The following is a 25,460-nucleotide window of genomic DNA, read 5'->3' on the forward strand; positions in this document are numbered from 1 at the left end:
CTGAGCACAAAGTAGTTCACCCACCTACATTTTGTGGAAAGATGCAGAGTCCTATTGCCATTGTATCCAAAGGCTGTTTAGTTCTCTGAAAGAGCTTGGCCCAATTCTTTTTCTGGTACTTGGGTGTGATCCACAGATTGGAAGGCATGCTTAAGTTCTATTTAAAATAATGTGAGAGATATTTTGCCATCAGAGGCATTAGGAAATCAGCAGATTGCTTTGAATAACAACTCAGCTTACCTGAACATGGAGTTTTCCCTTGACCTGGAGACAGCAACTAAAATATACATAGTCCAGAGATGGAAGTTTTCTCTCCACCCAACCAAGTGTCCCTATTTATCAGTGACAGTCCTGGATTTACAGAAGCTGTCCCAGTTTCTGATTTAATCCCAGAATGTCCTGTTTAGGACAACCCTATTTTCATCAGAGAAATATTGGATGGTATGGTAGGATATCCCTATTTTCATTTGAGGAATGTTAGAGAGTATGGAGTCCTTTGACCCCTGAGCCATCTGAAGGCAGGGAAGTTTTTAAAAATGTTTTGTGTTTTATTATGTTTTTATATATGTAGGAAGCCTCCCAGAGTGACTGGGGCAACCCGCTCAAATGGGCAGGGTATAAATAGTAAAATTATTATTATGGAATAGGATGTCACTATTTCCATCGGAGCAATGTTGCGGGGTATGTGCAAGGCAGTGATTCAAAATGCTCTGGGACATGGTTAGGCAGAAGCAGGCTTACTCACCCAGCGACATCCCTGCCTCAGTGCCTCACTTTCCTCAAGGGTATATTTTTCTCTTAGCAAGTTTATATAAACCACTTTCAGGGTTGTTGATGTTGTTTTACAACAAGCAGCCTACAAAAAAAGCTCAACAATTGCCTGTATTTTCACTTTTTGAAATATGGTAACCCTAGTTAAAGATGCAAAAAGTTGTTCTTGTTGTTGTTTAGTCATTTGGTCGTGTCCGACTCTTCATGACCCCATGGACCAGAGCACGCCAGGCACTCATGTCTTCCACTGCCTCCCGCAGTTTGCTCAAACTCTTGTTCATAGCTTCGAGAACACTGTCCAACCATCTCGTCCTCTGCCGTCCCCTTCTCCTTGTGCCCCCAATCTTTCCCAGCATCAGGGTATTTTCCAAGGAGTCTTCTCTTCTCATGAGGTGGCCAAAGTATTGGAGCCTCAGCTTCACGATCTGTCCTTCCAGTGAGCACTCAGGGCTGATTTCCTTCAGAATGGAGAGGTTTGATCTTCTTGCAGTCCATGGGACTCTCAAGAGTCTCCTCCAGTACCATAATTCAAAAGTATCAATTCTGCAGCAATCAGCCTTCTTTATGGTCCAGCTCTCACTTCCATACATCACTACTGGGAAAACCATGGCTTTAACTATACGGACCTTTGTTGGCAAGGTGATGTCTCTGCTTTTTAAGATGCTGTTTAGGTTTGTCACTGCTTTTCTCCCAAGAAGCAGGTATCTTTTAATTTCGTGGCTGCTGTCACCATCTGCAGTGATCATGGACCTCAAGAAAGTAAAATCTCTCACAGCCTCCATTTCCTCCCCTTCGCTTTGCCAGGAGGTGATGGGACCAGTGGCTATGATCTTCATTTTTTTGATGTTGAGCTTCAGACCATATTTTGCGCTCTCCTCTTTCACCCTCATTAAAAGGTTCTTTAATTCCTCCTCACTTTCTGACATCAAGGTTGTGTCATCTGCATATCTGCAGTTGTTGATATTTCTTCCGGCAATCTTAATTCCGGCTAGAGATTCATCCAGCCCAGCCTTTCGCATGATGAATTCTGCATATAAGTTAAATAGGCAGGGGGACAATATACAGCCTTGCCGTACTCCTTTCCCAATTTTGAACCAATCAGTTGTTCCATATCCAGTTCTAACTGTAGCTTCTTGTCCCACATAGAGATTTCTCAGAGAACAGATGAGGTGATCAGGCACTCCCATTTCTTTAAGAACTTGCCATAGTTTGCTGTGGTCGACACAGTCAAAGGCTTTTGCATAGTCAATGAAGCAGAAGTAGATTTTTTCCCCTGGAACTCTCTAGCTTTCTCCATAATCCAGCTGTTAGAACACCCCTATTCTTTACCCAGAGCAAATAAAGAAAAAAAAAGTCTGGAGTGATTTGGCAATCAATCCCCTCTTCTCAGGAAATTTGGTGAATTGTACCTCTGAGAGAGGAACAGGGCTCTCCTAACAAACAACGCCCAACAGCTAATGCTGGTCAACAGATATTACCTGCAGACATTATCAGCTCTGGCATTTGTGTATTTTTAATGCTACACCAACATTTTGATGGTTTTTTGCTCATACACCTGCAACTATACTGGAAATAGCCCCCTGCCCTGGAAAGAATGACAACACAGCTCCAGAAATACTGGGATGAAACTACCACCCCAGACTCAAACCTATCTCTATCAAGTCTTATCTCTTGATCTGCTCATGGGCTAAGATAGCTTCAACCATCTTCATCTGGACATAAAGGGGTACTTCTAAACTGCTCAATCCCCCTGCCCACTGTCCCCATGGTTAAAGCAATGTTAACTATTGCACCAGGGGTGAAACCTTTGTTCTTGGTGAGCTAGTTTTCAACATGCAGGATTTTTCTCTCTCTCTTTAAAAAGATCTTTTCACTTGTGGTCTGAAAGCCACACCATGCAATTCTCCTGGTTATGTATTCCAGCTCTTGGTTGCCTAGAGAAATTGTGAAAATGGCTTCATTTCAAATATTAGTGTTTCTGGGGCAATTGTTTGCAGTCCTGGAAATTCTTGTTGGCAGAGGTGATGGTGGCTGTCAGCTTAGATGACCTTTGACACCCGGCTCTATGATTCTATACTTGCTCCAGGCAAGATGTCAAGACTCTGCCAGCCCATAGACAGTCATTTCTTTCAATCAATTCGGCAGGTTCACACGGAAACATGGGTGCCTGCCTCAGTTTTCTGCTCAGGGTATGTAAGCAGGCTATGGCAATAAGCCAGATATTTTGGTCTCCATATTTTTTTTAAAATCATTTTTCATGACTTTACATTCATAAATATTCTCATAATGTCAAGGGATGGTTCCTCTCTCTCTCTCTCTCTCTCTCTCTCTCTCTCTCTCTCTCTCTCTCTCTCTCTCATCAATTCATTAGATCTTCTCCCATGAATTATTTATGTGTGGAGCTAAAAATGGTTCTAAAACATTACAAGAATTCAATATCAGTTTTCGCAGTGGGGATTTCATCATTTTAGCACTGAAGCATAATCGCCTAATGCAATACTAATATGATATGGTGCTAATAGGGTACAATGAGAGTTTCCACTAATATGCAAACATTTTCCATGTTGCATTATTATTTCTTTTAAGCTAATGTGATACGGTGATAATATGATGAAACGAATTAGCTTCATATCATTGTCTGCATGACTTGTGCATATTAAAAGAATATTCCCTCCCCTTCCATGAATTCCGTGGAATGAGCTTGAAAATTTACCCTGTAGTTATGCTTATGTTAATGAGACTGTTTAGTTACGAAACAGCCTTGCTGTTACTTAGCCAACTGGAGAAAAGAGTTGACACGTGTGACTTCCTTCTGGAATTAGTTTCCCCCTCACACACACACCTTCCTGCCTTTCAAGATTCTTTGGTAAACATGTTTCTTTTAATGTTTCTCACTAGTTTCATTGCACATTTACAGGATATTTCACAATCAATATTTATGAGGATTCACTTGTACTAAGCAATTACTTGTCGCTTACGACTAGAGATGAATCATGTTGGAGCAGAAAAGGGGAGGTGAAAAGAGATATTGATGTTAAACCAGGTTGGGTGTCCTGGATTACCTGCAATCTAAATCAGTAGTTTTCAATTCATACTCCGGGGAACCTTAGGCTTCCTTGGGAGCTTATGAGGGGTCCCTTGATAAGAAGATCGATAATGACAGACAAGCTTTCCTGAAAGACAGCTTGTGCACCACTGCTGGTTGTCAACTGCTGTGTGTAACTAGAGGGGAGTATTTGATGCAGTCTAAGGAACACATAAAGAGGGACGCGGGTGGCACTGTGGGTTAAACCACAGAGCCTAGGACTTGCTGATCAGAAGGTCGGCAGTTTGAATCCCCACGACGGGGTAAGCTCCCGTTGCTCGGTCTCTGCTCCTGCCAACCTAGCAGTTCGAAAGCACGTCAAAGTGCAAGTAGATAAATAGGTACCGCTCTGAAGGGAAGGTAAACAGCATTTCTGTGTGCTGCTCTGGTTGGCCAGAAGCGGCTTAGTCATGCTGGCCACATGACCTGGAAGCTGTACGCCGGCTCCCTTGGCCAATAAAGCGAGATGAGCGCCGCAACCCCAGAGTCGGTCACGGCTGGACCTAATGGTCAGGGGTCCCTTTACCTTTAAGGAACACATATAGGGCAGGAGTTGTTAAGCTATGGGGCTTTGGTTGTTGTTGAGGCCCAGCTGGCATGGCTAATGGTCTGGGTCCGGATGATAGGAGCTGTATGTAGCCCAGCAATTTCTGTAGAGCTACAGATTAGCCATCTCTGACATAGAGCAACAGCAAAACTCAATGGGCCTGGCTAATGCTCCATATGGACCCTAGAAAGTATCCCAGAATGCTTTGCAACACATTCCAAAGCCGACTAGCTGGGCAGACCAAGTGATATGGCAAGACAGACAAGTTGATGAGGAAAGGGTTCCCCCGAGGAAAAAAGTTTGGAATCCACTGATCCAAATAAATGTAAAAGGAAATGACATGGCAGGTTGGTTGCTCTGTGTGTATGTCAGCAGGATGCTCTCCAGATGCCTGAATCCAAATCTTAAATTAGTAGGGAAGTTTGCCAGCACCTGGCCCCGGCAGCCTGAATTTTAAATAGCTATTTTTATTAGGGCATCGGATTTGTCTGCAGTCTATCTCCCCAAACGTGTTCATGAAGATTTGGAGAGTTTGATTTTCCCTGATGCTCCTGTGGATCAAAACCTTTGCACCATTGTTCTGTTTCTGTCACGGTTATCACTGCCAGAATCACATGTGCATGTGCACGGGGGCAGGAGAGACTAGCTGATACAATCGTGGAAACTTGGTATAGAAATAAGTGTATAGAAGTAAGGGGAAAGGGACAGTGATCCCCACATCCTTTGGATCCACATGCAGATTGGAATCCTTGCATTAGCAGTGTTTCTGGACCACACAGAACTTTGTGGAATCTCAGCAAATGTCTAGTGGCAGAGGGATAAATCTCACATACACACATGATCTGGATTCACTGGCCTTGGTGTGCTGAAAGAACAAACTCTGTCATCCTAACGCCTTTGTATTATTTCCACCAATATGCACATTTATACGCACACATACACCATAATACAGGGGTCAGCAAACATTTTCAGCAGGGGGCCGGTCCACTGTCTCTCAGACCTTGTGGGGGGGCCGGACTATGTTTTTTTTTTGGGGGGGTGAACAAATTCCTATGCCCCACAAATAACCCAGAGATGCATTTTAAATAAAAGCACACATTCTACTCATGTAAAAACACGCTGATTCCCGGACCGTCCACGGGCCGGATTTAGAAGGCGATTGGGCCAGATTTGGCCCCTGGGCCTTAGTTTGCCTACCCATGCCATAGTATATGCATTTTTTGCACACATTGTGTGGCTGGAGAACTGCATTGCAAAATTGGGAGAAGTGAGAATTTTGAAAGGATGGTTGTGTTTCAGCTCTCGTATTGTTTCAGAAAGCACAAACTAGGAAAGTTCGTCTTTAAATGTGAACTGGGTTGAATTTGTCCTCTGACCCTAGCTAGGACATATGATAGTCACCACCTGCTGTCTCTTTCTGTGCATTGCAGCATTACATCAGCAAAGCCAAAAAGAAAATCTGACATGGTCACAAGCCAATGTGAGCTGATCCTGTGATCAAAGAAGGCTGTGAGTGTTTACGTGTCTAGTCTAGTCTAGATATTAAACCTTCATTAATGCACAGGCCTTTTCATTTCAGTGTGAATTAAACCAAGTATACTTAAGAAAGCCACCTAATTCACACTTTCCAAGACAATGCATGAACTGAAGCACAGCTGTCCTTTGACATTCACATTTCTCTGAATTATGCAATGCAGTCCTCCAGCCACGTAATGCGTACAAAAATGTATAGATGAGGGTGTCATTAAATGCATATATTAGCCAAACAAGCATACAAATATATACATTACATTGTATAGCAAAACATGCATGTTAGGCAAAATTGCACACAAAAACTGAATGTTAGGATAAATTCACACTAAAAGGTTGGTGAATTTTCACGAGGACTACTTTTTGACAAAAAATGCAAATGCAAACTGATGCAGAAATGTGGAGAACTGAACAATGAAATGACCAGAAATTATCAGATTTGCCTCCCCCCCCCCGCAAAAAATGTTGCTACAGGTTCCCTAACCCTTGTTTAGAATAGAAACCATTTTGCAATTTGCACAGAAAGACCCAGCAACATGCTCATTGCTGGGCTACCATGTATGCTAGCCGCTCTTGGCAGAAAGATGACTTGGGCTCAAGGACTGTTTGAGGAATTTGATCTGGGTGTAGACCAGATATTAGCATCCCATCACTTTTTGCACTTCTCTCAGTATTGTGGCATAGTTCTCGACAGTTTAAGCAAACCACAAAATACATTTCTTAAACATGTTTTGAGAGAAAGCACAGTAAGCTGCTGCTGCCTTTCGGTATTTGATGTTGTGCTTTTGTTCACTGCTCTTGCTGTATATATAATGTGTTTTATTACACTGTTGAATACCAACCTCTGATGCTATGGAATGGAGGGTGAGCTGTAGTAGTAGTAGTAGTAGTAGTAAATAGTAAATGTTTCATATGTAAAAGGTGAGATATGACGGAGTAGGATGAGGAGCAGAAGCAGAAGCAGAAGCAGAAGCAGAAGCAGAAGAAGAAGAAGAAGAAGAAGAAGAAGAAGAAGAAGAAGAAGAAGAAGAAGAAGAAGAACTGCTGTGGCTTCTCAGTGGAAGCAGGAAGGAGGGGAAGGTTTCTCTGCTTCATACAGAGAGGCCCTTCAAATCTACTCTCCATGAATGTCTGGGAAACTAGGAAAGCACTCTGAATTATTGGCCTCATCCACACACCTTCTCTTTCCATCTGTAAAATGGGCATGGCTGTGTCACAGGTGTACCGTACAAATTAAATCAACCAACTCCAATCTCCAGCTTTGGAAAGTGGTCAAAAAGCACTAGTTATTGTTGTTAATCGTCTTTGTTTCCCCTTTCACTAGGAAAGGCGAACAAGGCTTGAAAGCCAAGTAATGTCAACCCAATTATTGCTTTCAAGTAACAGAATGATTAAACTGGTGTTTAAAGCACCTATAATTCAAATAAACTACCTAGTGCAGTTCCCAAAGTGGGGTCCTGAAATGCTGAAAACCTTTCTCTAGCATTATTAGGCTTTTAAATGTCACAACTAAAAGGATCTTGTGTTTCCCTTTTAATTATCAGATTTCTAAAGCTACTGTACATAATTCCTTGCCTAATCAGAGCTTAAATTCATGAGATGCTCATATGGATGACTTTTTTTTCCTGTTTTCAAAAGGAGATTATGGTTAAGAGGATCCAGGGCCTTGGAAATATTTCAGCAAGCCTGATATTTAGAGCACATTTACTGCCATTTATGTTTTAATCTTCTTATTGACTAGCATTATAAGGAAAATTCAAGTCACTTAAACAATGATTAAAATAAATTAAACCTTTTGGTAATCTCAAATCAAGACAAAAGTGAACATTTCATTTCAGAACGATGTTATAGCTGTGGGGAAAGGGTTACTTTCTGAATAGAGCATTTTTTTTTCAGATCACACTGTTGCTGAATTAATCTTTTCCTAAAAATATATTTTGCTTTGTATTGGTGGGATCCCAGGCTGCACAAATGATTATGAATAATCAGGTAAAAATGAGCAAGTTTCACACACACACACACACACACACTGCCACCACCAAAAAGGGAATAGCTGACAAAAGCAAAATCATAAGCCCCAGGGGTTGTAGTTAAGAAACACTTGCAGTAATTGCTAAAACGGCACAATGCAATTTCCCCCCAAGAGACAGAACTCTTGCAGGATACATTTCATGAAAACAGCATTATAAGTAATTCTTCCTTCATCCTGCCCCCCAAAGCTATATGTTTTTGGAACTATGGGTTGTATTCAATGTTAGTGCCACACAACTTTTCCCATCAGCAGATGCATTTACGCTTGTGCAAAAAAACTTCCACCCTCTCCTCCCCGTGTGCCCCCTAAATATGTCCAGGGTTCACCCCCACCATCCTCCACAGCAGATTGCGGGAGAGTATGAGGTGCACACTGAGAGAAGGGGGAGGGAGAAGTTCCATTGAGCAAGAGTATATCCCTGCACTGGTGGGACGCATTGGCATGGGTACCAACCAAATATGCAAGGCTGAAATAGGAAGCCTAGATACATAGCAAACCGACAAGCAACTTTCCAAAATATATAGCAAATACAGATTATTGTTATGTTGGTGCTTAAGAAATGATATATTAAGAGGAGGAAAAGGACACACCCTGGTGACAATGCGTAGCTCCCACTTCCCTCTATTGCATCAGTCCAAACAAGAAGGCCTTCTTTAACGAGCAAAGCAAAGAAAGAGAGGAAAACAATAGAATGGGAAAAACCAGAGATCTGTTCAAGAGAATTGAGGATATGAAAGATACATTTCGTACAAAGATTACCATAATAAAGGACAAAAGTGGTAAAGACGTAACAGAAGCAGAAGACATCAAGAAGAGGTGGCAAGAATACACAGAGGAATTATACCAGAAAGGTATGGATGTCTCATACACCCCAGGTAGTGTGGTTGCTGACCTTGAGCCAGACATCCTGGAGAGTGAAGTCAAATGGGCCTTAGAAAGCACTGCTAATAACAAGGCCAGTGGAAGTGATGATATTCCAGCTGAACTATTTAAAATTTTAAAAGATGATGCTGTTAAGGTACTACACTCAATATGCCAGCAAGTTTGGAAAACTCAGCAGTGGCCAGAGGATTGGAGAAGATCAGTCTACATCCCAATCCTAAAGAAGGGCAGTGCCAAAGAATGTTCCAACTACTGCACAATTGCACTCATTTCACACACTAGCAAGGTTATGCTTAAAATTCTACAAGGCAGGCTTAAGCAGTATGTGGACCGAGAACCAAGTGAGAGCTGGACCATAAAGAAGGCTGATCGCCGACGAATTGATGCTTTTGAATTATGGTGCTGGAGGAGACTCTTGAGAGTCCCATGGACTGCAAGAAGATCAAACCTCTCCATTCTGAAGGAAATCAGCCCTGAGTGCTCACTGGAAGGACAGATCCTGAAGCTGAGGCTCCAATACGTTGGCTGCCTCATGAGAAGAGAAGACCCCCTAGAAAAGACCCTGATATTGGGAAAGATGGAGGGCACAAGGAGAAGGGGATGACAGAGGATGAGATGGTTGGACAGTGTTCTCGAAGCTACCAGCATGTGTTTGAGCAAACTGCGGGAGGCAGTGGAAGACAGGAGTGCCTGGAGTGCTCTGGTCCATGGGGTCACGAAGAGTCGGACACAACTAAACAACTAAACAACAACAATGCTTCAGCATGGGCATCTGAGGCAGGTCCTGGCACCCTGCAAGTTCAGGTTTCCATGATCCAGTCAAGCCTATCTGCAGAGAGATCTACATGCCAGTGGCATAGCATGAGTTGCTGGTGCCCGGGGCAGGGAAAGTGTTGCATCCACCCAGTGAACAAGGCAGCTGGGGTTGAGGCGTGCGCCAGTGCAGGGGCACACACAGAGCCCATGAGGCAGTGACTGCCAGCACTGCTGTTAGTGATGGCTGCACATGTTTCTTGGCTCGGCAGCTCCGCCACCTCCTGGCTTGGCCAGCTCAAGGGCAGAGTGCTCAAGTGTTGCGCCTGCTTGCGTCCCTCTCAGAATTTTGCGCCACCCCTCTGGGCCCTCTCCCATGCTACACCACTGTTACATGTAGAGAATTCCCTGCCTCACACACCAGTGCTAACATATGGATGGAGAGTGGTGGTGTTAGGAGAAGTCACAAGTTGTCACAAGTAGGACCAGAGTCACACCCCTGCAACCTCATTCCACTCAGGATACCTCTTTGCACAGGTAACCCACAAAACAAAACCATTTCTTAAAAGATCCACCTTTATCCTAATGAAAACGAAGGCTGGGAATTATTACTTTGAGAGGACAGAGGCAAAAGGTGACAGGATTCCTACACCCTTAGCAGTTGTGCAGAAGAGAAATGTCAGAAAACACAGTTTTTCTTCTTCTTTTTTTGAGAAAAAAAGTCATTTATCATATTTATTAACCACGTTCCATTGGCATGTTTGGCTTTTCTAGGGAAAGGGATAGGACCCCTGTCCAGGTCAAAGGTGACTATGGCGTTGCGCCGCTCATCTCACTTTCAGGCCAAGAGAGCTGGTGTTTGTCCACAGACAGCTTTCTGGGTCATGTGGCTAGCATGACTAAATCGCTTCTGGTGCAACCGAACACTATGACGTAAGCCAGAGCACATGGGAATGCTGTTTTTCTATAGGGATGCGGTTGGCACTGTGGTCTAAACCACTGAGCCTCTTGGGCTTGCCGATTGAAAGGTCAGTGGTTTGAATCCCCGCAACGGGGTGAGCTCCCGTTGCTCAGTCCCAGCCCCTGCCAACCTAGCAGTTTGAAAGCATGCCAGTGCAAGTAGATAAACAGGTACTGCTGTGGCGGGAAAGAAAATGGTGTTTCCATGCACTCTGGTTTCCATTACAGTGTTCTGTTGTGGCAGAAGCAGTTTAGTCATGCTGGCCACATGAACTGGAAAGCTGTCTGTGGACAAATGCCAGCTCCCTCTGTCTGAAAGCAAAATGAGCACCGCAACCCCATAGTCGCCTTAGACTGGACTTAACCATCCAGGGGTCCTTTACCTTTACCTTGGCTTTTCTAGGACCCATGTGGCAAGCGACTCCTTTCAGCAAGAGCAATGTCCTCCTTTACATCTGTCCAATCCACATCTTTACTTAATAAACAGAAATCAAAGGGGTTGCAGCCATGCCATTAGTACTGTGTGTCACTACACGCGGGAAACAATTTCAACTATCAGAAAATAATTATAAATGAAGCCCAGTTAATTATGCAAGACAATCACAGCTGCCCTAATTAAGGCTCGGTTCAATAAAGCTCGCCTAGCAATTTAAAAAAAAATACATAGATTTAGTCGAGGCTTGTCTGGTAAACAAGTTACGAGGCTGGAGCTGCTGAAGGTGCCTGATTAACAAAATTATTCAAAAGCCATTCCTGTCACCTTGATTCATATTATACTTCTGCCTTCCTGACCTAAAGACTTTCCAATCTCAAGCCCAGAGCAAACCTGATTCGAGTACCACGTAGGTTATTTATATGGCTGCGATGCTATGGGAGGACGGTTCAAATGGAGGAAGATAAAGAGAATGAACCCGCCATCCAGCATTGCTCCTTGCAGTTGGGCTCCCCTCTCAACACTGTGCTAAACCCCATTTAATTAAATAGAAATAGAAATATACTAAAGTCAGAACAAGTCACAACTTATCTCAGTAATATACAATTACATGGTGGAGTGATTCGGAAACTAGATGGCAGGAAGGGCCAGAGTTAGAAGGATCAACATCAGAAGAAATGTATTTTTAAAGATACTCTTGAAAGAAGAAGTGAGGGGCACTTTTTTCTCTCTCTTTAAAAAAAACCCCACAGGTAATGATATGGAGACCAGGAGCTGGCAATGAAATATTTTATTTAAAAACCATGTTATTTCCATTCGAATAAACCTCATTTTAGAGACAGTGATGAATTATTCCACTTTAAAGAGGAGAACACTTGCTAAATATACTTCGAGATGTAATATGTTTTCTTCAGATTTGAGAGGAGAAACCCAAAATTAATTGCCTCTTTTTTATGGATTGGAGAGAGAAGTCAAGCATCATGTTTCTTTTCTGCCCCGGTATGATCAGCGTCGTTAATACTCGTATAAATTATTGATATTCTATTCACAAATTAACTGGCACTGAAGAGGGATAATTGCTTGGGACGTTGGAGGGAGAGAAAATCAGAAAGTGCAAAGTTCCTAGAGGCTTTCCGCTGCGTAGCTGGGAATGCTGGAAACTACAAATCATATAGTTACTTCAGTGCATTAAATGTCATTTACATCTTCACAAATGTGCCACTTTCTGTTAAAACACTAAACTCAACACACCAGTATACTCAGAGCAGTCAAGCCCCTGTTGTAACAGCTAGAATATCTCTCAGCTCGCTTGCAAGGGATTGGCAGTCAGTCCTTTCTCTTGGTTTGATTAGCAGTTAATCCAGGAAAATGAACTCCCATCATTTCCCAGATGCAGATGGGCCTAAACATCTTTGCACTCCTTGAGGACCTCTTCTGGCAGGAGGAGACTTGGAGGCCTTTGAGCTTGTGATTCTACTGCTGATATAAATATTGAGTCCCTCATCCCCATCCAAGCAGGGAGGGCAGAATGGGGTCTGGTCCATGCTGGGAGGGGTGCAAGAGACGTAGAGGTTGGGACCTACTAGCCTCAGAGAAGTCAGAGTCATTCTGAATCATTTTCACCCTATTTCGTAGTCTAGGCTTTTTATGCAGGCCTCAAAGAGGGCGGAACCCCCCCCATCCCCTCCCATTTACCACCAGTCCAGCATCTGAATCCCATATTTCCTTAGTTCGACATCAACAGTCACCTTATTTGAATTGTCCCTTCATACAAGGGTGTGTTCACCAACTCCTGGGTCTCCTCCAAACTTGTGCAAAGAAGCCAGAATGGTCAAGAGGGCAAATGTGTGTGTGTGTGTGTGTGTGTGTGTGAGTGTGTGTGTGAGTGAGAGAGATTGGACTTGCTTTCTCGCCTTTCACTCCCCTTAAGGAGTCTCAAAGTGGCTAACAATCTCCTTTCCCTTCCTCCCCCACAACAAACACTCTGTGAGGTGAGTGAGGCTGAGAGACTTCAGAGAAGTGTGACTAGCCCAAGGTCACCCAGCAGCTGCATGTGGAGGAGCAGAGAAGCGAACCCAGTTCACCAGATTACGAGTCCACCGCTCTTAACCACTACACCATGCTGGGACAGTCCATCAAAAGCACCTTGTCCATGTCCTCAAGCCTCAGTCAGCATGGCTTTTGCCAGCTCCCACTGAATACAATTTGACAGTACTACTACTGACTGGTGGGCCAGTAAAGACCTACCATTGCACTCAACAAACATCTTCTCAACTCTATAGGAAATTGAACTCTGCATGGATCCGCCCAAGGGGTTCATAACACCGGGTTTGACATGGATACAGAGTGCTTCTGACTGCACACCAAGAACAGCATCATGTCTCACACAACCTCATCTGTGCAGAAGGTGATGCCCTTCCCAGTCTCAGAAACCACCCTGAGATCACTCTCATGGGCAAAGGAAGAGGCGTCATCATGAAAGTTGGAAGCTGCTGTCTAAGACTGAGTCTATCTAGCTCAATGACTGGAAGAGGCTTGCAGGAGGCAGGAATCTCTTCAGGCAGGACATGACAGGGTTTGAGCCTCTTCTCTTTCTGGACTACATACTGTCAGGCAGCAGAGGAACCAACCCCGACCGCAGGTTGCCAGGAATGAATAAGAAAAGGAAAAGTTCTTACCACCTGCTTTTTAGTCAACATTTACAGAGAGAGGTTTGAGAATGCAGCCTCTTGCAATAACGGCATTGCCCCGAGTAAACCTCAGCCCTGCTTTTCTCCCACTACCTCATTCATCAACAGCACACACACCTGTCTCCGAGCTCTTTGCTCCCCTACTTTTAAGGCTCACCAGATTCTGGGAGATGGTGGGTCTGGAATGCTTTCTAGTGATAACTTGTCAGCCAGCTACTCCGGTTCTGCCTCCTCCTCCTCTCCCATTATTTCCCAACTTCCCCCCTCAACTTCCTCTGAGCTGTGACTTCCCTTAAACCCTTGTTGTAATTCTGAAACGTCTTCTTCTCTGGAAGGGCCAGGTTGGGGAGGCAGTCTCCACCATTCCTCTGCCCAGTCCCTGACACATACGGACGCTGAGAGGCAAGTGTTGTTTTACAAGAATTTAGACAGCTCTTCCTCAGAGGTCCTGCTCTGGATGCCTCCTGCATGTGAAGTGATGTGGAAGAGGGCCTTCTCAAAGATGGTTGCCTTCCCCAGAGAGACTCGCCTGGCACCTTAACATAAGAAGACCCTGCTGGATCAGGCCAATGGCCCATTTAGTCCAGCATCCTGTTGTCATAGTGGCCTTCCAGATGCTTGTGGGAGGTGCACAACAGCACTCTGCCCACCTGCGACTCCCATACTATCTCTGGCATGGAAGGTAGAACATAGGGATCATGGCTACTAGCTGCTGTCTTCTCTAAAGTCATTACAGTCATACCTCGGGTTAAATGTGCTTCAGGTTGAGCATTTTCAGGTTATGCTCCGCAGCGACCTGGAAGTAACAAAGCATGTTACTTCCGGGTTTCGCCGCTCGTGTACACACAGACGGTCAAAATGACGTCACACGCATGTGCAGATGTGGTGAATCTCGACCTGCACACTCGCAGATGTGCATTGCGTTCACTTCATGATGTGAACGGGGCTCTGGAACGGATCCCGTTCGCATCCAGAGGTACCACTGTATTGGTTCAGTTGTTCTTTAAACAAATTCTCCTGGGCTTTTAAAATATATTTGATTTTACTATTTTGAAAAACAATGGTGTTTTGGGGTGTGTGTTTTTAGTCATCTAGGGTGTGTGTTTTCTCTCTCTCTGATGGAAACTTTTAGGCAGCAGGTTGTTACTTTATGACATTGTGTTTTAACTGTATATAAACCAAGTAAACAAATAAATGTAATCTCAAAGATGTAGCCCATATCATTAATTCAATCACAGTCTTGCAGATTCCTTTTCTCATTATTTCTGTTGTAGTTTTTATCACATGAGGGAAGGCTGATGTGGAAACCAGTGGGAAATTACAGGGAATCAGAGATGACATCTGAGGGAGTCCCCACCCTACAATTTTCCCCACAGTGCAATTGGACTGATAAATCTTTCCCGCTTGAGTTTCTGTCTTTCTGCGGCAATTGCCACGGACAACAAAAATGGCACCACGAGCCACAGACATCTGCGTTCCTCGTTGTCTTATCAACAACGGAGGGCGATGATCACAAGGTAGCTGTTCTGGGCTCACAGAATCAGAAAGGAATGCTAATACTAGCATGGAAAGGCATGAAGGTAGATGGTAGTTAAGGTCAAGGATGCATCTATGCTAGAGTTTTCAATGGTACTTGACAATGTATTTTAATAACTGTTGCCTGCCCTTAACCTTGGTCATGCTTTTTGAGTATCTAGTAGAAGCTGCAGAGGTCACACAAAGCGCACGTCTCCGGCTGAAACTAAAAGGGGAAAGGGGTGTGCGTATACAGTGGCTATAATAACAGGGAAGCCACATCATTTTCAAAGCTTTTCTGCTTTTAAGAGATGAATTAACCTGAAATAACCAGCAATTCTTTACGAGTGTCAAAATGACCATTTGCAGGATTATAGGTCACAGAATTTCCACCATATTTTAAAAAAGAGAAAGAAAGAGAAGAAGCTGAGTTTAAAACAAATCATCTCAATAAAATGCCTATACAATTTATCCCACTAGGGATGATGAACTACTCAAACTACTCTGTATACTGAATAGCATTCTCAGAATCAGTCTGGAAGTTTTGAGGACCGTCTGAGTTTTCTAGGGTCTGTACGGAGGTTGCGCATCATGTATTGCACCCAAAACTGATCTTGTGCAAGAAAGCAGCTTAGTCACCAATTCTTAAAAAGTGTAGGGTGGAAGAGATCCTTCTTCTCAAGCCCAGATGTGCAGAGGACTTGATATGGTGACTGATGAAGTAGGGAACACTTCATGTACAGTACATCACACTTTTAGCATGTATGAATGCATGGTGCCATGGTGCCACAGATCAAGTCACATGATACATGATGGAAACATGTCTTGCTATCATTTCTTGATTAACTCCAGGCTCTCTATGATGCCCTCCTGTGCTAGAGGGGCTCTCCTGAGCTGCAACAATGATTGCCACTATCTTTTATTCACAGCAGTAGCTGCTCTGATATCCTTGTGTTGTATATATAGTGTGGGAGGGATGGTTGGTCCTCTCTAAAACATGCTTAAAGCACACACACCCTGTGATAAGACAGAAAGCAATATAGCAAAGTAGCCATTCGCCCCCAAGCTTTAAAGCTAGGCCAAATGAGAAAACTCTGTTTTTGAGAGAAATTCTGAAAGCGGCACACCGTATCTAAGAATCATAGCATGTCTCCGCTAGAAAATAAAACCCAATTTGAAGCCCATTTAACTTTCATGGCTCCCAATGAATGAACTGTCAGAACTGGAGCACTGTGAAGAAGTTTTACCTTTCCAAAACATTTTTTTACACAGGCCCTTTCTTGGGGAAAGGCTGCAGATCAGTGGTAGAGGACATGCTCTGTGTGCAAATGGCATCAGGTTGAACCCTCAACATCTACAGTGCTAGGGAAAAGTCCCATCTGAAACTCCAGAGAGTTATTCTCAGTTCACATAAGGCAAACCTACCTAATCTGCAGTTTCTGAAACAATACATGAACTGAAACACAGCCGCCCTTCAAAACTTAAACTTCTTTGAATTTTGCAGTGCAATTCTCCAGCCAAGTAACGTATTCAGAAATGCACATACCAAGGTAAAGTAACCATAAAATGCAAATTTTAGTGAAAATAACATACAAAATTTCAGAACATTGGGGGAAATTGCTTTGCCAAAATGTTTTGCATTAAGCAAAATTGCACACAAAAGTGCTTCTATGAAGAGAAACCCATACTAACAATCAGCTGTGGAACAGTGGAGAACGAACTTAAGACAGTAAAGATATGAAACAAAGACAAACAGAAATGGACAGGTTTCTTTTCAATTAGGGGTGGACATATCAGTTTTGGTTCTTTATGTTTCTCCATCCCATCCAAGAGAATTTCACCAAACATCTCTAGCCCATTTAATGATCCAAATGCAGTTTAGTTTCTCATAAATTGATGGAGAATGGTAGGGGGAAATGCAGGATAGTTTTTTGGAGGGGAGGGCACAGTGCTACATGATATGAACCAAGCAGTCTGATATGAGTTATGGCAGCTTCCTACATTCCTTCCTATAGATATTTAGATGTTGCCATACCAGTTTGTCTCTGAGTAAAAGCTTTTCTCCCTGTGATTCCTCTGGCAGTGTTTTTAACCTGCTATGCAAGAGATGACCAACCTCTTGGGAAGGACATCGCTTGTGGAACGTACTAAACATACTGTCAGACAAACCACATGGGTCAAACCTTTACGCAGACCCTAACCAGCTTGAGGGGAAAGCACAGAGGCAGTGACCACTGTAGTGTTGGTGCTTCTCATCACTCCCATAACGTTAAAATACCCAGGGATTTTTGAGTGAAGCTGTAATCATTAAATGGCTTATATGCTCTGAGGTGACTGTGTACATGTGCTCTTATTTGGAATCCAGTAAGTAAAAGATTTGGTATAACCTATGATAGTTTTCCCACACACACTTTTAATTCAGGTCAACAATTTATCTTTCTTTTAAAGGTAGTTCCATTACTTAAGTAAGTAGGGCACTGGCAACATGACGCCAAATGTGCATGTGTGGGGAAGTGGGACCACACCCCAGCCATGCACCCTAGCGGCCATGCGTTCTGTGCTCCCATCTGCGTTATACATTTAAAGCAGTATCATACCAATTAAAGCAATCGTGGATTGCCACAAAGAATTCTGGGGACTGTAGTTTGTCAAGAGTGATGAGTTGTTAGGAGAACCTTATTCCCCTCACAGAGCTACACTTCTCAGAGTGGTTTAACAGTCAATCCTTCATCCCAGTGTAGCTCAGTGAGGCAAATAGGGGTTTTCTTACAACCCTCGGGGCTCATGATAAATTACACTTCCCAGAATGCTTTGGGAGAAACCATGACACTGTTTAAAGTGCTTTGAATGTATACAGTGGTACCTCAGGTTAAGTACTTAATTCGTTCCGGAGGTCCATTCTTAACCTGAAACTGTTCTTAACCTGAAGCACCACTTTAGCTAATGGGGCCTCCTGCTGCCGCCGCACCACCGGAGCACAATTTCTGTTCTCATCCTGAAGCAAAGTTCTTAACCCGAGGTACTATTTCTGGGTTAGTGGAGTCTGTAACCTGAAGCGTATGTAACCCGAGTTACCACTGTATTGTGGAATGGGCCTGTGTTAGCGAGAGATTGTTGTGTAAATGCAGGACTCTTCCTCGCTATGGGGAAGCCCAGTGATTTTCATGTATACAACAATCTCTGGCTAACACAGGCGCCATCTGTGCTATACATTCACCACACTTTAAAAAGTATCATGGCTTCTCCCACACCATGGGAACATGGCCAATAGGGCAGGGCTAGTGGTCATGACCCTTTTCCTCACACATACAATTAGAAAATGTGTGTTTGTGTGGTGGGGTTCATCTGCAAGCATCTAGTGTTTGAGATACTAGTGGTCAAAGACATTTAGTCATACAAAGACTTTACGGCTTCGAAATATAGATGGAGCAATACACATGCATGAGTGCCTCTGTTTAAGAAACAAAACCAAACAAATTGAGCTGCATGTAAAAAAACCCAGCATGTTATACAAAAAAACCCCAAGTTAGAACCCTGCTCCCTGAGATATTACTTTCCCATTGGGAGTTTCAGCTACATTCTGAAATACAGTACGTGATATTTCTGAATGTGTAATTTGACTCTTGAGTCTTATTTTATTTAGCAAATCTGGTTAAATTCACACATTTAATCAAGATACAGTTCCCTCACACACAAAGTGTGAATTAGTTGTGTGTCAATCAACTGGATGTGTTTGCTGATTTCTTTAAATCCGGCCTTGGTGTTTCTTAAGATTCATCGTTATATCCAATGTAACATTCTGTGACAAGGATTTCTACATGTGCAATGGAATGTTCTTCCCCTCTCATCTTGCCATGCATCTCCCAAATCTGTTCTGGGGTGCCCTTAACCTTCTGGAGCAGGTGGGTGAGTATGGAGTGAGCACAGGGGGAGGAGAGGGGAAATCGCGTTGTGCAAGTGGAAATCCTTACACTGATGGGACTTGGTAGTTTAGTATTGTCCCCAGTTATAAACATAGGTAAAGGTAAAGGGACCCCTGACCATTAGGTCCAGTCGTGACCGACTCTGGGGTTGCGGCGCTCATCTTGCTTTATTGGCCGAGGGAGCCGGCGTACATCTTCCGGGTCATGTGGCCAGCATGACTAAGCCGCTTCTGGAGAACCAGAGCAGTGCACAGAAACGCCGTTTACCTTTTTACCGCTGGAGCGGTACCTATTTATCTACTTGCACTTGGCGTGCTTTCGAACTGCTAGGTTGGCAGGAGCTGGAACTGAGCAACGGGAGCTCACCCCGTCACAGGGATTCGAACCGCTGACCTTCTGATCGGCAAGTCCTAGGCTCTGTGGTTTAACCCACAGCGCCATCTGCGTCCCTTCAGTTATAAACATAGAGGACATTAATTAGGACAGCCTTGTACAAGGGTGCAACAAATAGAACCAGAATGCCTAGCTCTAGTTAATGCATGAAATGGTTAAGACCACAGAGTAAGCTGCTTTCCTAGACTTAGTTAGGTCACCTTGGAAGGTGGCCCCCCTTTCCTGCTTTCTTTTCCTTTTCTAACATGTAACCAACCAGGAAGGATGCCTGGGCTGCTGGCCCAGATAGCTGTGTGGCTTATGCAAAGCCACATTTGTCTTTCTATAGAAATGCTTTGGAAACTCTTAGTCTGCCATGTGAATTCAATGTTTAATGGAGGTCTGGACCTGGTTGCTCCAGGCTCAGGTGTCGTGCAAGGCTTGCAAGCTGTCTTTGTGTTTCTATAATAATACCTTTATTATCAACGTACAACCTGCGTACAATGATGTCTTTGGTTTCTTTACCAAATTTTGGAACCAAGTTTTGTTGCCTGTGTTTTCTGGCTGCTGTTTGGAAAAACACATGAATCTGACCTATGAAGAGTTTGTAAGTAAAAACCATTTTTAATTTACCAAATAGTGTGGACTTTTCTATGCTAAAAGGGAAGAAAGCTTTGGAAGTGACTTAAAGGGGCATATTTTAAAGGTCTAACAGCCTACATTCCCACACTTTACTTCACATATTTTGTTATTTTAAATCCCTGCTGGGGCTCTCTTATGGGAGAGTGTTTGTCTCGCATCTAGATCAAGGCATCTAGGAAATTCTCCTTTTATCTTTTGTTAAACCATCAACATTACCCACACTTCTTCAGCTTATGGCAACATTATTTCTACATATTTTCATTGGACTGTAGTATAGTTACTGCTTATATATTTATTAAATTGCATAACAACAACAACAACAACCTCCAACTGGCGCTTGAAGTTTCATTGACAAAAATTCCCCAAGTGTTTCAAAATAGATGCTGTTCTCTAGGAGATGTTGCTCCTAAATTATGATAAAACAAAGAAAACTTTATAAACTCCATGCAGGCTGCTTTGCCTGGACTGAACAGTACTGCTACAATTTAGATATTACATTGTTATTAATTTTCTTATATGAAACTACAATTTCTTGAATTCATAAACTGTAAACTGCATTACATAAACCGACTGATGATAAGTGCCTGCCTCATTGGCTAATTCTTCTTCCAAACTGTGAAGTGAAAAATCCAGCTAATAGGTTGGTGAAAGACTAAAGGGGGTAATAATGGACTTAATCAAGAAAGACAAATGTGATTCATTAAAAACTGGCATTCAGCAGATAATCTTTGGAGACTTCTCACCATAATCTATGTGGCAATTTGAAAATAAAAATATAATCCTGTTTCTGCTTGTGGGTGTTGAGTAGATAGATATTCATTTTGGAGATATTAACAGCCTGGTCACATAAGCCGCTGAGAAACACGCCTTCCGCCTGGGACACAAACTCTTCGGAACAAATGCAGTTTTGTGGCCAATGCCGAGGTGATCTGAGACGCTGCATGAACATACCGTCCATGGTTTCGTGGTGCTTTCACCACTAAACCATGGACTGTATGTCCACTGATAGCAGCCACTCTTACCAGAACTGTTGTTGCTCATTAGGCACTGATAGAAGCTATGCGAGGGCCAAACTTTAGATAAGCATCTTCAGACATTTTGGCCACCTGGACTGGAAGTGCATCAGTACAGCTTTATATTTTAAAAATTGGCTTGTTCCTCCTGCAAGGGCTATTACCAGGGCTATTTTGAGCACAACTCTCAGCCACAGAGTTCTGCTGCTCCTTGGGGATGCAGCTGCTCCTTTTGGCTGCGAGTTGTGCGAGCTGCTGTGCTAGATGCCTCTTTGCACCTGGCCTCCTTTCAAATCATCTCTCACTCAGCACATCTCTCATTTGGGCGCCTCTCTTTCTCTGCAGCTGTCATAAGGTGCAAAGCTTGGCCGAGAAGAGAAGGCACTTCAGGACTGAGGAGCTTGGTACCTGAAATCAATGCCTTTCCTGGCTCTGAGATTATATATATATATATATATATATGCAGGTTTTGGTGTCCTCGGGTGTCTTCCCGTGTAAAAGTTGGGGTGTCTAGGCGACGTTTCGACGAGGTCTCACTCGTCATCTTCAGGCTGGTGCTTTCGGCTTCTTGTTACTGGAACAGAGCAGGATCTCAGTGTTTGAGTTCCTATAAATACTGTTGAGGGGGTGTGGTGTATAGCCTCCAATGTTCTGGGCAGAGAGGAAGTTCCCAGGCTAGTGTGCCTTTTCTTCTTTTGTTCCTTAATTACTTGAGGGATATCTTGAGTGATTTCTTGAGTGATATCCTGAGTACCACTTAGGTGGGTCATTAGGTGTGGATTAGTTGCTAAAGTCTTTGTGTCTTGACCTCTTGAACTTTGTGAAGAGTTTTTCTGAGAAGATGGCTGTACTGCACTTAGTTGTGCTCTGGCTTGGCTTCGTGTATAGGGGCGAGCTGTGGTTTTGTGGCCTGTGTCAGCCAGATCTGTGTAGGGATTGCAGGGGGGTGCAGCATCCGGAGGTGCCACCATGGTTTGGCTACTGGATGGTGTCTGTAATTTATCTGTGGAGAGGGTCTGGGTTTGGGTCTGGTGTGGTTGATTGGTGATGGCGTTCTGTGTGCCTCTGGATCTGGTGTCAGTTTTTGTGGGGAGGGCTAATTTCCAGATGTCTGGCAAGCGGGATGTGTCGTCACGCTTGTTCATGTTGTGAGGGTGTTTCTCTGACACCAGATCCAGAGGCACACAGAACGCCATCACCAATCAACCACACCAGACCCAAACCCAGACCCTCTCCACAGATAAATTACAGACACCATCCAGTAGCCAAACCATGGTGGCACCTCCGGATGCTGCACCCCCCTGCAATCCCTACACAGATCTGGCTGACACAGGCCACAAAACCACAGCTCGCCCCTATACACGAAGCCAAGCCAGAGCACAACTAAGTGCAGTACAGCCATCTTCTCAGAAAAACTCTTCACAAAGTTCAAGAGGTCAAGACACAAAGACTTTAGCAACTAATCTACACCTAATGACCCACCTAAGTGGTACTCAGGATATCACTCAAGAAATCACTCAAGATATCCCTCAAGTAATTAAGGAACAAAAGAAGAAAAGGCACACTAGCCTGGGAACTTCCTCTCTGCCCAGAACATTGGAGGCTATACACCACACCCCCTCAACAGTATTTATAGGAACTCAAACACTGAGATCCTGCTCTGTTCCAGTAACAAGAAGCCGAAAGCACCAGCCTGAAGATGACGAGTGAGACCTCGTCGAAACGTCGCCTAGACACCCCAACTTTTACACGGGAAGACACCCGAGGACACCAAAACCTGCATTCCTGTACCCGTGAAAATCTACGAAAGCATATATATATATATATATATATATATATATATATATATATATATATATAAAAAACTGCTCTGGCCTCTGTTGGATGTGAGGCCAGGCACCATCTGCAAATGCACGATTGCTCCCCAAAACTGTTTCAGACTCTTATTCCAGCACGTGAACAGTCTCTTCATTTTCTGAGTGTGTTTCAGGGTAATGAATTATTTAATATGCTTTAATCACCCTGACCTTTAAAACTAGTCATCTAGCATTGCTGTGAGAGAATCCCACCGTGTAAATGCTTACTTCTGGGGGACTCTCTCTCTCTCTCTCTCTCTCTCTCTCTCTCTCTCTCTCTCTTCACAATTGAGACTTCAAGTGTCAGACAAGTGCAACTGTTTGGATCGGAAAAGAGCCTAGTTGGCAATTTAGAGATGTTTTTAAAAGGCAGCCCTCTATTCCTGAATATACCGGTGGGCTATATCAATGTTTTCCAAAGTGGGTGATACCATCCCGGGGGCGGGGCGGGGGCGGTAGTAGCCTTGGGTGCAATTCAGTGCCAGATTTATGTATAAGCTAAACAAGCTATAGCTTAAGGCCCCACTCTCTTAGGGGCCGCCAAAAAAAAAGGAAAAAAACTGGCTGTACATTTCCAAAATATAAGATAAAAAACAAATAAAGTAAAAACCTACATACAGGAACAGTGTTTTGTGTTGTGTAGGCTCCTGTGGTGTAAGTCATGGGCCCTGCCTGCTAGCCTGCTCCCTAAAATATCACTGGTTTGCTCATTTCTAGATATAGGGTGCCTACATTCTGCATGTGCAAATGGCTTTAGATACCTATTCGGTCCATAAATTACCATATAGCATACATTCAACACAAAAAACAGTGACAATTGGTTGTTGACAAAGGACAGCTGGACACATAAAGGGCCCCAATGCTACCTGGTAGCTAGTGGTGACCTGTTAAGCATTCTGTTCAAACAGAAGAAGCTTTAAATTATTTTCCTTGTCATGTCACCAAAGTCAAACGTGTCATCTGAAACATATTTTGCAGCTATCACAGTGCTGTGTCAGTGCAACACAGTGTCAAAGAGAATAAAGCCAGCTGCGAGGAACAGCCATCTATGAAAGGACTCACACGGAAACTCATAGGGCATATGGATAAAAAGATAAACATGGCAATATGTGTCTCAGGAAGTGACAGCAGAGGTGTATAGTACCGTGACTTGGTGTGCTGTTTCAAGAAAGGTTATAGAAGAGTCAATGCCTTATGAAAGATTAAAGAACAGATGAGTGTCACAATTCAATCCCAAAGTGTTTCCACCTTGTCTCTCTTTTTCTTCATTGCCATTCAAGAGACCTGAATTCTTCACCTTGTCGGAGATAACTTATACAGCGCCTGGTTTTCCTAACGAAAAATCACCAACATCATGCACTAAATAATTTTTTAAAAATTGGATATATATAATGTCACAGATTTCCTTTGTGATCCCTTACTTCCCTCAGGTGATAGCATACCCTCCAACATTTGCGTGCTGAGGTCCCCCAAAACACCCCTACCCCAATAACTCACACATCACACATAATTTTTGTTTAAGGTTTTTGGCATAATTTTGGCCACAACTTTATTATCATACAAATTGTGAGTGGTTGCTTAGGCATTGGTTATGACTAGCTATCCCCCCCGCCTTGGGGGATAGCACTGACTCCCGGATTCCAGTGTAAGTCAGTGTGGAGGAACAAGCAGGGCAACTGGGGCTGCGAAACAGACCCTTCAGTTCCTCCCTGCCTGCGCCTTGGGGTCTTACGCGGCCCGCACCCGATTCCAGGGGTTTGGACAAGGGGATGGTAAGCCCCAGAATTCCTTTAACGGAATTCCCGTGCAGCAGCAGCATTGGAGGGGCAGGCACAGCCAATCCATACCCCTCCACCAACCAATTTAACCAATGCCTAACCGCCAACCTTACAAGTTGTGACGATTTGCTACGCAGTAGGCAAAACCCAATTGGCACACACTAATCAGCCAAAAGGAAAATTCCTACCAGGCCCCCGCACCAATGCGAACGACCCCATGACAGGCATAGCAAGGTCAAAGCGGAAGCCCAATCACGGGAGGGCGGGCGGGTGATCCGGTGTCCACAGCGAAAGAGAAAGGAACATGCTGTGGACCTTGCTTAAATAACCACTGATCCCACCCCTAAATTGGCAACATCAAATTTACCCCAGTAACACCAGCCACCAATCTGATCCAAGCCCCTTGAATCAGCCTGGCTGGCAACCGTGGGTGTTTTGTCTGGCCCCATCCGCAACACGTGCTCTCTTTTTAATGAGAACACGCTTTCTCTGATGTACGTCCTATTCAGTTATTATAATTATATAATAATAACCAGGCAGGGGGCCTTCTTGGTAGTGGCGCCCACCCCGTGGAATCCCCTCCCATCAGGTGTCATAGAAATAAACAACTACAGTGGTTCCTCGGGCTACATACGCTTCAGGTTACAGACTCCACTAACCCAGAAATAGTACCTCAGG

Source organism: Podarcis melisellensis, assembly GCF_964234715.1.
Source record: "Podarcis melisellensis genome assembly, chromosome: 6".
Lineage (NCBI taxonomy): Eukaryota > Metazoa > Chordata > Lepidosauria > Squamata > Lacertidae > Podarcis > Podarcis melisellensis.